Below are 10,620 nucleotides of genomic sequence, written 5' to 3' on the forward strand. Positions count from 1 at the left end.
TCTTTGGGGTAAAAAGCTCTGTTTTGTAGCTTTATCCAATTTCCACTGTGTCAATACTTCCACTGAGGCCCATTTCAAGCTACCGACTGGAAATCACTGGGATTGGGAGGATATACTTGGGACTGACCCTCGCCAGCAGGCGGTGGCGGCTTCGGCACATCGCTAGTCACAACTGTCTATTATTCTTCACTGTTTCTGCAGTCCCTTGCACCAAGTTTGACAACAGCAAGTCTGGCTTAAATATTTCTTGAGCAGATGAATGCTCCGCCAGCTACTGATCTCCTGTTGTTACAGTTTTTTCTGGATCCTTTAACCTTTCTGGAATGCATGTTCCTCAAGTCGAGGGTCGACGTGTGACTGCAGCAAGCATTCTCCCCCCGGGCCATCGCGGTGACCCTGTTGTGCTGTCCAGATCCACCTCCAGCGCAGTCACTCACTGCCCCAGCTGTGGGAGTGCTACCTGCTGGTGGTGCTCAGGGGAGGCACTCCGTGGGGCCCGTGAGGAGCCGGAAGGTGTCATCTCTGCAAGTGACGCCCCATAACCCACCTGCACACAGTCTCCATCTGAAGGTCTGTTTGCCGGAGAATGCAATCTACAACAGCCATATTAAAATAAACAATAACATTGCTCTCTTCTCTCAAGGTCCTTTTGTTTTTTACTTCATCAGCCATTTCTTCCACGTTGGTGACAATGAGGGTCAGATCTTACCACTTCCTCTGCCTAATGAGAGATGACATTTACCAGCAAGGTGAGCTGCGAAGTTATCTCTGAGAATAGTCCTAAGAAATCAAAGCTCTTATTGGCAGTTGTAAAGGACTTTCCAATAATGTCTGAGAACCTCTCTGTTCTTGAATATTCACTGGTGGTTTCGGTTTGATTGTGGCTTAATGGAGCAGTTGCTGCCTTAAATTACTGAGTCTCAGTCTTTCACAATTTCTGGGAAGGTCTCAACCACTACTTCTTTATATTGGATTTTCCCCTGTCTCTTTATTATCTCTTTCTGGGTCTGGAAGTAGACAAATCCTCTGTATCGAATGTTTTCATTTTCCCCGTTTCTTCATCTCTCCGTGCTGTGGTCTAGCACTCCCTATAGGTTGTGGATCAAGATCATTAACTATCTCGCTATCTCTTCATTAGCAGTTTAATTATCTCAGTAAGGTTTTAATTTCAGTGATTATTTTTCAGTTTCTGGAAGTTCTGTCCTTTTACAAATCTGCCTGTTTATTTTTTATAATCTCTTGCTCCTTACCCATGTTTTCAATTCCCTCTTTTATTTCTTTTTTTAAATTTAATTTAATTTTAAATTCAATTAATTAACATATAGTATATTATTGGTTTCAGAGGTAGATAGAGGTCAGTGATTCATCGGTTGCGTATCGCGCCCAGTGCTCATCACATCACATGCCCTCCTTCATGCCCATCCCCCAGCAACCCCACCCCCTATCCCCCTCCCCCACAGCAACCCTCAGTCTGTTCCCTGGAGTTAAGAGTCTCTCATGGTTTGTGTCCTTCTCTGATTTGGTCTTGTTTTATTCAATTCTCTCTTTTATTTCTAGAAGCATATTACATGTACTTCTTTTATATTTGATGATTCTGGATGTCTTGTGACCCTTACCCGTAAGCTCATGTTCACTGGGGCGCTATGAGTGGGTTTTTGAGACTCATTTTGAGGGTGCATTCCTCCAGAAAGAATTTAAAGTTGCTTCTATCAGGCAACATACTCTTATTTTTTTATAGCTGTATGATGTTCCGTGGTCCAAACGTGATTTATTTAATCGTTGCTCTGCTGACAGACATGGGGGAGGGACGTGAAGTGTGTATTTCCCCTTTTTAGTACGGATCACACTGCGAGTTTGTCTGACGCAGGTGTGGTGGCAGGTACTCTGAAACCTTGACGCTACGTACCACGTTCCTTGCGGCTAATGGTAAAAGTAAGACACTAACTTAGCCTGAGAAGCACCATTCCTAGAACAACTGTACTAATCAGGGATTCTGGAAATTATTATAAAGAACTGCTGTATCTTCATATCCAATGGCACCAACCTCTTGTAATAAGCGCTAACGTTGCTGAGCTCTTTCTGTGTGCCCAGCACTCTCCTAAGTACCTCACGAGCATCAGCTCAGGGTATCCTGACAGCACTCTAAGAGGCATGTACCCATTTTATAGCTGAGATAGGGGCGGGTGCAGATCGGGCAACTTGCTTCAGGCGCCAGTCTGCCAGGCTGTCTCTCGAAGAAGCTAGCACAGGGACTCAGGACCACGTGATCTATCGAGAGTGTATCGCTCTTCAGGAGAGCCTGTGGCAAAGGGGGGCGGCAGGATCCAGCAGGGAGAATGAGCCGAGCAGGGAAGGGGGCCAGCCTCACGGGGTCTGCAGGGGGAAAAGCAGGGAGAGCAGCTGTGGGAGTGGTCTCAGACTCACACCCACCAAGGGTCATGCTCCAGAGTAGGCCATGGGTGCAAGCTGTTAGTGGGAGTTGGGTGCACAGGGAGGGAAAGGGGCTCCGGGGGGCACCCCGCCAGGAAGGGGAAAGCTGAGTGCCAAGCCAGGCTCCCCGACTGCAGCGTTGTGTGGCCAGGCCAGGACCTCTGCTGCAGCTAGCTCCAGGTATGAAGCCCCTGGCTTGCCAAGCCAAGGATGCCTCCAATTTCCTAGACAGTGTCGGTATTTTTTGTTTGGAGAAGACTTTATGCCCATTCAGGGCAGAGGTTGCAAGACTGTTCCAACACTTCTCTTGTCTCTCTTGCTCCCCGTTTGCGAAGGATATCCACACACAGCTTGCATTTGCTCAAGGCCAGCACCGAGGTACACAAGCCTGCGAGGCAGTGTCTCCTGAGCTTCTGTACCGAACACATCTCTGGCCTTGCCTGGGGCCTCTCAGAGAAGGGCTGGGACCCAACAGCCCCTCCGCCATGACAGAGCAGGCGTGGCCCTGAGAATCCTGGCATTTCCCTAGGTGCCTCTTTCTACCTCTCATCGGTGGGGAAAATGGTAGAATGAAGCATCTGGAATTGATCACTTCAGCTTTTAAAGCTTCTGGATCTCAGACACTGAAAGCTACGCAGTCAGGGCGGCTGGGAAGCTTTGGGAATGGGGAAACCGTCTGCACCAGAGCCCTCCCTTGTGGACAGGCAGCTGTCTGGATATGCTCCCTCTCCCGATACTTCACTCCATCATCATCTTCTTTGACCTGTTCTTTTGCTCTAAACAAGCTTCCCTCGTTGAAGAGTTCTGTCCTTGCCAGCACGGGGCCCATCAGTCCCAATGCTGTCTCCTGTGAGCTGTTTGGCTCCTGTAGGGACTGGTCCGGTCCTACAGGCAGACACCTGGTGTTCTCTAGCCTCCCATCAGGAGTTAGCCTGCTTTCTCTCCCTGTGCCCCAAAACCCAAGCCGGCGAGGCCAGGAGCTGCTCCCCGCCCGCCTGACTCCAGAGAACTGCCCTGGCGGACTCAAGTCTGGCGCCACTCCTGTAGGTGCCCTGGCTCTAAATTCTGCCAGGAAAACCAACTTTGCGGGACCAAATGTCATTGGTTGTGTGATCCATCCTGTTGCTCTCTCTGCTCAACAACATTGCGAGCATGTTTAGTTTAAACTGTTGACTTTCAATGAGTTCTTAGCTTCTCTACCAGATTTCAGTAGTTTGTTCTAGTGATGTTCCATGTTCTCCTGGAATCTTAACCGTCCCATTTCCATTTCCCCCCTTATTTCTCCCCTTCTCCACCCTCAACTCATAAATCCTAAACAAAGGGGCGGGTGGCTGGTTGGGTCCGTAGAGTATCAACTCTTGATCTTGGGGTTGTGAGTTCAAGCCCACATTGGGTGTAGAGATTACAGAAAAAAAAAACCTGAACACAGGGGCGCCTGGATGGCTCAGTGGGTTAAGCATCTGACTCTTGATTTAGCTCAGGTCATAATCTCACGGTCGTGAGAGCGAGCCTTGCTTTGGGTTCTGTGCTGAGCATGGAGCCTGCTTGGGATTCTCTCTCTGCCCCTCCCCCCCAAGAAAAATCCTGAGCACAATATTAGAAAATTAAATCAGCAATATATAATAAGGACATGACATCATGAGCAAGTGGAGTTTATCCTAGAAATTCAGGGTTGGTTTAATAGTCATAAATTAATCAATGCAATTCTGCATATTGACAGAATAAGCAGAAAAACCGTATGATCAGCTTATAGATATAGCTCCCATTTTTTTAAAGATTTTATTTATTTATTTGACAGAGACACAGCGAGATTTTCAGGACACAGTGCTGAGAAGGGAGAGAGCCACAGAGAAAGAGAGAGTTCCAGAGATTCTCAGTCTCCTGAAAAATAATAGAATTAGTAGACAAAGACATTAAACCAGTTATTATTTTAGTATTTCATACATTCAAGAAGATTGAACATGGTAATTAATGACAGTAAAGGTATTTTTTTAAAAGATTTTTTATTTATTCATTTGACAGAGACACAGCGAGAGAGGGAACACAAGCAGGGGGAGTGGGGAGAGGGCGAAGCAGGCTTCCCGCGGAGCAGGGAGCCCGATGCGGGGCTCGATCCCAGGACCCCGGGATCATGACCTGAGCTGAAGGCAGACGCTTCACGACTGAGCCACCCAGGCGCCCCACTCCCATTTTTGTTTTAAGATTTTATTTATTTGTTTGACAGAGAGAGCGAGAGCACAAGCAGGGGGAGCGGGAGAGGCAGAGGGAGAAACAGATTCCCTGCTGAGCAGGATATAGCTCCTATTTTTTATTTATTTATTTATTTATTCATTTTTTAAGATTTTATTTGTTTATTCATGAGAGACAGAGAGAGAGAGAGAGAGAGAGAGAGAGAAGCAGAGGGAGAAGCAGGCTCCCCGCAGAGCAGGGAGCCCGATGCGGGACTCGATCCCAGGACCCTGGGATCATGACCCGAGCCGAAGGCAGATGCTTAACCATCTGAGCCACCCAGGCGCCCCCTATTTTTTATTTAAAAAAAGCTGTCAGTAAAGTAAGAATGGAAAGAAACCTCCTCAATCTGATAAATACCTATGAGAAATCTATAATTAACATCACTTTTTCCCTGAGGTCAAGAATAAGGCAAGGAGGTAGGCGCTAATCAAGTCTCTTCATCATTGTACTACAGGTCCTGACTTGTACCATAAAGCAAGAAAAAAATAAAAGGAATAAAATAAGAAAGGAAGAAATACAATTGTTTATATCTGTTGACGATGTGGTAGTTTGCTAAAGAAAACCCAGAAGAATCTAACAAATGACTACAGTAAGTGAATTTAGCAAGGTAGCAGGATAAAAGATCCTATACTAAAATTGATTTAATTTCCACCTACTAACCACAAATAACTGAACACACAATTTAAAAATACTATTATCAACTGAAAATCTAAATTAAAAAATAGTATTTATAATAGCATAAAAATATGAAATGCTTAGCAATAAATGTAATAAAAGATAAGATCTATGTACTGAAAACAAGGAAATTAAAGAAGGCAAATAGAGGGCTATACTTTGCTCGTGGATTAGAAGACTCAGTAACAATGAAATGTCGATACTTCTAAAATTGATCAATAGATTGAACATAATGCTAATCAAACTCCCAGCAACTTTTAAAAAGATATTCACAATTCTAAAATTTATATGAAAATTTAAAGGACTCAGCCAGGACAATTTTGAAGAAAAAGAGTTCAAATAATGCTATTTGAAATAAATGCTTGCTTTAAAGATACAGTGATCTATACAGTGTGGTATTGTCATAAGGATAGAGAGATTAACAGAACAGAATATAGAGTTCAAAAAGAAACCTCCACATATAAGTTCAATTGATTTTTGACAAAGACATAGTAAAGCAATTCAGTGGGGAAGGGAACTTTTCAATAAATTACGTTGGAACAATGTTTAGAAAAAAAAATGAACCTTGGCCCTCAACTCACACCATATGCAAAAATTAATCTGAGATGAATCATAGTCCTAAGTGCAAAAGCAAATATCACAGCTTCTAAAAGAAACCATAGAAGAAAATCTTTATGACCTTGAGGTAGGTAAAGATTTCTTAAATGTGATACAAAATGCACTCTACATAAAAGAAAATATTGTTAACTTAGGCTCCATCAGAATTAATATATTCTACTCATTAAAAATTAAAGGCAAAAGGCAAGCCACCAACTTGGAGAAAATAGTCACAGTGTTTGTAACAGAGGACTAATATCCAGAATATGTAAAGAACTCCCTTAAATCCATAATAAAAAATTGGGGGCACCTGGGTGGCTCAGTGGGTTAAGCGTGCAACTCTTGATTTCGGCCCAGGTCATGATCTGAGGGTTGTGAGATTGAGCCCTGTGTTGGGCTCTGTGCTGAGCATGGAGCCTGCTTGGGATTCTCTCTCTCTCTCTCTCTCCCTCTGCCCCTCCTCCTGCTTGCACGAGCATGCACGCACCCTCTCTACCTCTCTCTCTAAAATAAATAAATTTTAAAAAATAATAAGAAGTCAATCTATTTGGTTTGAAACTAGAAGATTTGAACGGTCACTTCAGAGAGGTTGATATCTAAGTCAAGAAGGGGCATATGAAAATGTATTCAACATCATTAGTTATGAGGAAATAAAAATTAGAAGCATAATGAGATACCAATACATATTTAAGAGAAGAGGTCAAATTTAGAAAGTGACAATACTAAGTCTTAGGAGGGGTGTTCAGCAATGAGAATTCTCATATATTGCTGGTGGGAGTGTAAAATGCTGCAAATGCTTTGTCAAAGTTTTTGGCAATTCCTCATAAAAATAAATATACACCTACCCATGGCAATTCCTTGTCCAGGTACTTATAAAACAGAAAGGAATCCAGAGATTCACAAAAAAGACTTGAACCAAAATGTTCCTAGGGATCAAACAGAAAGTAACCCAATGTCCATCAGCAGGAGAACGAATAAACAAATTAGGGAATATTTATCCAGTGGGATACTATTTGTCAGTAAAGCCAAGCTACTGATACGAGCTCACATGGATCAAAGTACAAACATGGTGAGTGAAAGAAGCCGCACCATTCCATTATTGTGAGGTCTGAGAAGACAACCTGAAGCTGCCATGATACCAATCAGAGTAGTGCTTGAGGCTGGGGATGGGGTGTCTAGATAAGTGTTCACTGGAAAGAGGCATGAAGGAATTTTCTGGGGTGATGGAAAATGTTCTTGATCTCCATCTGGGTGACTTGGAACTATGTCAATGATGTCCGTGAAGTGCTCTTAGGACAAAGAAATCACAAGTAAGCCACCACTTAGAAGGGCAAGCTTCACTTTGAGAACAGATTGGTTTCTGTTACAAGAGATATCGTTGTGAATTTCTTCATTAGCACTTGTTCAAGGCTGATCCCATTGTTTTATTTGCAAGTTATAGAGTTGCCAACAGACCAGGAAAGCCCCGGCACTCAAGATGACTTTCATATTTACTTTGGATTCAGAACAGCATGTCCCCTTTGTTCGATTTCACTTTTGCTTTCAGTTCTAGAGTCCTGGGCAGAATCTATCTCTAAAAATGTAAGAACTTACAGTGAAATAGCTTTAGGCTGGGACTGAAGTTGTTACAGACTTTCCACCCTGTGAAACTCATGATTACTCTCAAGGGAAAAAAATATTTTAAAATTGATTATTTAATAATAGGATATTGAGAACACACCAGAGGTGAGAGTTACCCCACCCCTTGCTTACACACGAACAGTGGAGGAAAGATCGTAAACTGGATAGAAATGGCCCCATGTGTCTATCTTGTCACTGTCCTCAAGAATTTCTTTGCTTCTGTGTCTAAAAGAGTATTGGAGAATAGGCCATATGTGGGTGCTGGTAGGAAAAATGGAGTTTTTATATAAAATATTTGGGATATTCAGGGTTAGAGGGAAAATATAAAGTAAGTTACAATATTAACAAATTGGGTGCAGGTTTAGAATGCAGAAGGCCCAGGAGGATAGACTGACTCTGTTTTTGTCAGTCAACAGAGATTTATTGAACACCCAGGATTTACAGGTACCCTGCTGGTGCTAGAATAATGTGAACAACATACATGCAGTCGTTCTCATATGCAACTTAGAACTGTTATAGGAAAAACAATTCTTGTAAATAATTGACAGTTCGGGTGCCGGGGTGACTCAGTCGGTTGGGCCACCAGCTCTTGGTTTCAGCTCAGGTCGTGATCTCGGGGTCCTGAGATCAAGCCCCGCGTCAGGCTTTGCACTCAGCGCGGCGTCTTTTTGGGATTCTCTCCCTCCCTCTCACTCTGCCTCTCCCCCTGTTCACACACTCTAAAGTAAATAAATCTTAAAAAAAAAACAACTGTTACAGTTGTGTGAACTGTTGTGGAGGACACGTAGTGATCTACTCCAGGCCCTGGCAGGTCTGGTCTCAACCCATTGGGTTTGAGGCACATGGGAACCATAGTCCCCTCAGGATGTCTCAGGCCCCAGTGTTTTTTTGTTTTTGTTTGGAGTAAGCTCCACACCCAGTGCAGAGCCCAATGCGGGACTTGAATTCACGACCCTGAGATGAGACCTGAGCTGAGATCAAGAGTTGGACACTTACCTCACCAAGCCACCCAGCTGCCCCAGGCCCTGGTATTTAAATTGGGATACATGCTCCCTTGGGCGGGCTCACTAGGTCCTCACAAAGATTTAGCCATGGGCAAATGGGAGCTCAAATGGTTCTAAGGGAACTGACAGCGTGACCCTTACTTTCCACATGTAGTTCTTCCTAAAACTGATCAGCCTGAAAACAAGAGCTGCTCAGGGGGCCAGGCCTGTCCTGTCTTCACACCAACCTTTTCACAAAGGTGCTCTCTTCTTAAAAGGACAGGCTCACCTCTCACGCATCTTGGGTTTTAAAATAGTGTATTGCCCCTCGGTGTAAAATCTTCCTGGACAATTAGAAATAATTGGTGTTAGTGCTGAGAAAATCAATTACTCTAAAATCTGTGCATAGAGCCGCCAGGTAGAATGTAAGACATCCAGTTAAATTTGAATGTAAGATATTCAATGAATAATGTATTGCATGGGACAAACTTATACCAAAAAAATTATCTCAAATTTAAATTTAACCAGGTGTCCTGTATTTTATTTTAAAAATATTTTATTCATTTATTTGAGAGAGAGACAGCACAAGTGAGCAGGGTGAAGGGCAGAGGGAGAAGCAGGCTCCCCACTGAGCAGGGAGCCCAACACGGGGCTAGGGGCTCGATCCTGGGACTCCGGGATCACGACCTGAGCCGAAGGCAGATGCATAACCAACTGAGCCACCCGGGTGCCCCATGTCCTGTATTTTAACTTGCTAACTCTGGCAACTCTATCTGGGAAAAAAAGGCCTGTGGTTTCCAAGTCACTGATTTCAACAAAATTGAGTTGTCTACTGATAACTAATTAAATTTCGATTAAAGATCATCAAATGATTTTGGGGGTATAAAACAAGTTCAAAAAGTTTTGAAAAATTGACATAATAACATTTTTCTGGTCTAATCTACACTTATTTATGTAGAGAAGGTTTTCAACACTTATCTTTAGAGATGAAAAAACCAAACAGTACCCATGCTGAGCCAATCATACTCTAGTAATGGGTAATACCGACAAACACACATTTGAACAGGTTGTTCAAATATAAGCTGAAGCCATCAAGATTGCATTTGTAGTAGAATTTTACTTTTTATCTTTAGTAATTATCAACATTTATGATCTGTATTGTTTTGATCAACTGTATAACAAGTACTGAAACTAGTATCAATAATGCAATCAAGGAGACATTTTTAACACTTAGAGCTTTATGATCACAGGAAAAAAATAAATTCAGCTTATGCATTTGTTTCAGAAATATGAGTGATTATAAAGATGTCTCTAGTAAACGTACCTTACAATTCTGTGGGGGCACCTGAAACTAATATAATGCTGTTTGTTAACTATACTGGGATTAAACTTAAATTCTGTGGGGGAAGTAGATTGTTCAAGGACAAAAGGCAATGATATAATATTTGCAATTATTAAAGATGAGCTGATGTGTTAATTGTGGTGATGGTGGGCATCAAATGGCTATATTTGTATTCCACTGAATTCGTTGAAAAGAGTGGTGGATCAGTTTTATTCTAAAATACCTAGTCTGCATTTTGCAGTTGCTTTGCAACCAGGACAGCTTTTATGTTTTAATGTGAAGTTAAAAATGTGCAGAGGAATATAGTTTTTCAAAATTCTTTTGATGGGTACAAGATCAAAAGTCTGTAAGGACCACAAAAAGGTTTTCAGAAGACATCTAATAAAGTTTTGAACTCAGCAGGCTCAGGAGTGGATTGACATTTCCACATGACAGATAAACTTAATCATTTTGGCACAGCTCCAGCTGGAGCCCTAAGTGCTCTGGGCAGCCAAATCCACGTAACCCTGAAGGTATCCCCGCTGCTGCTGACTGTGAGGAATGGAACGGGCGTCCGCTTTGTTTGCACAGGATGAGAAATTCCTGACGCGTAACACGGGTTTTATCTTCGATTTACTGGAAGACAGGACAAACAGGGGAGCTGGCCCAATTCCTGCGCTCCCCTGGCCGGTGGTCCTGAGAGCAAGGGGCTTCCGGGGGCCTCTTGGACAGGGAATGTTGAGGGCGAGGTGGCAGGTGCGG

Source organism: Zalophus californianus, chromosome 11 (genome assembly GCF_009762305.2).
Source record: "Zalophus californianus isolate mZalCal1 chromosome 11, mZalCal1.pri.v2, whole genome shotgun sequence".
Classification (NCBI taxonomy): domain Eukaryota; kingdom Metazoa; phylum Chordata; class Mammalia; order Carnivora; family Otariidae; genus Zalophus; species Zalophus californianus.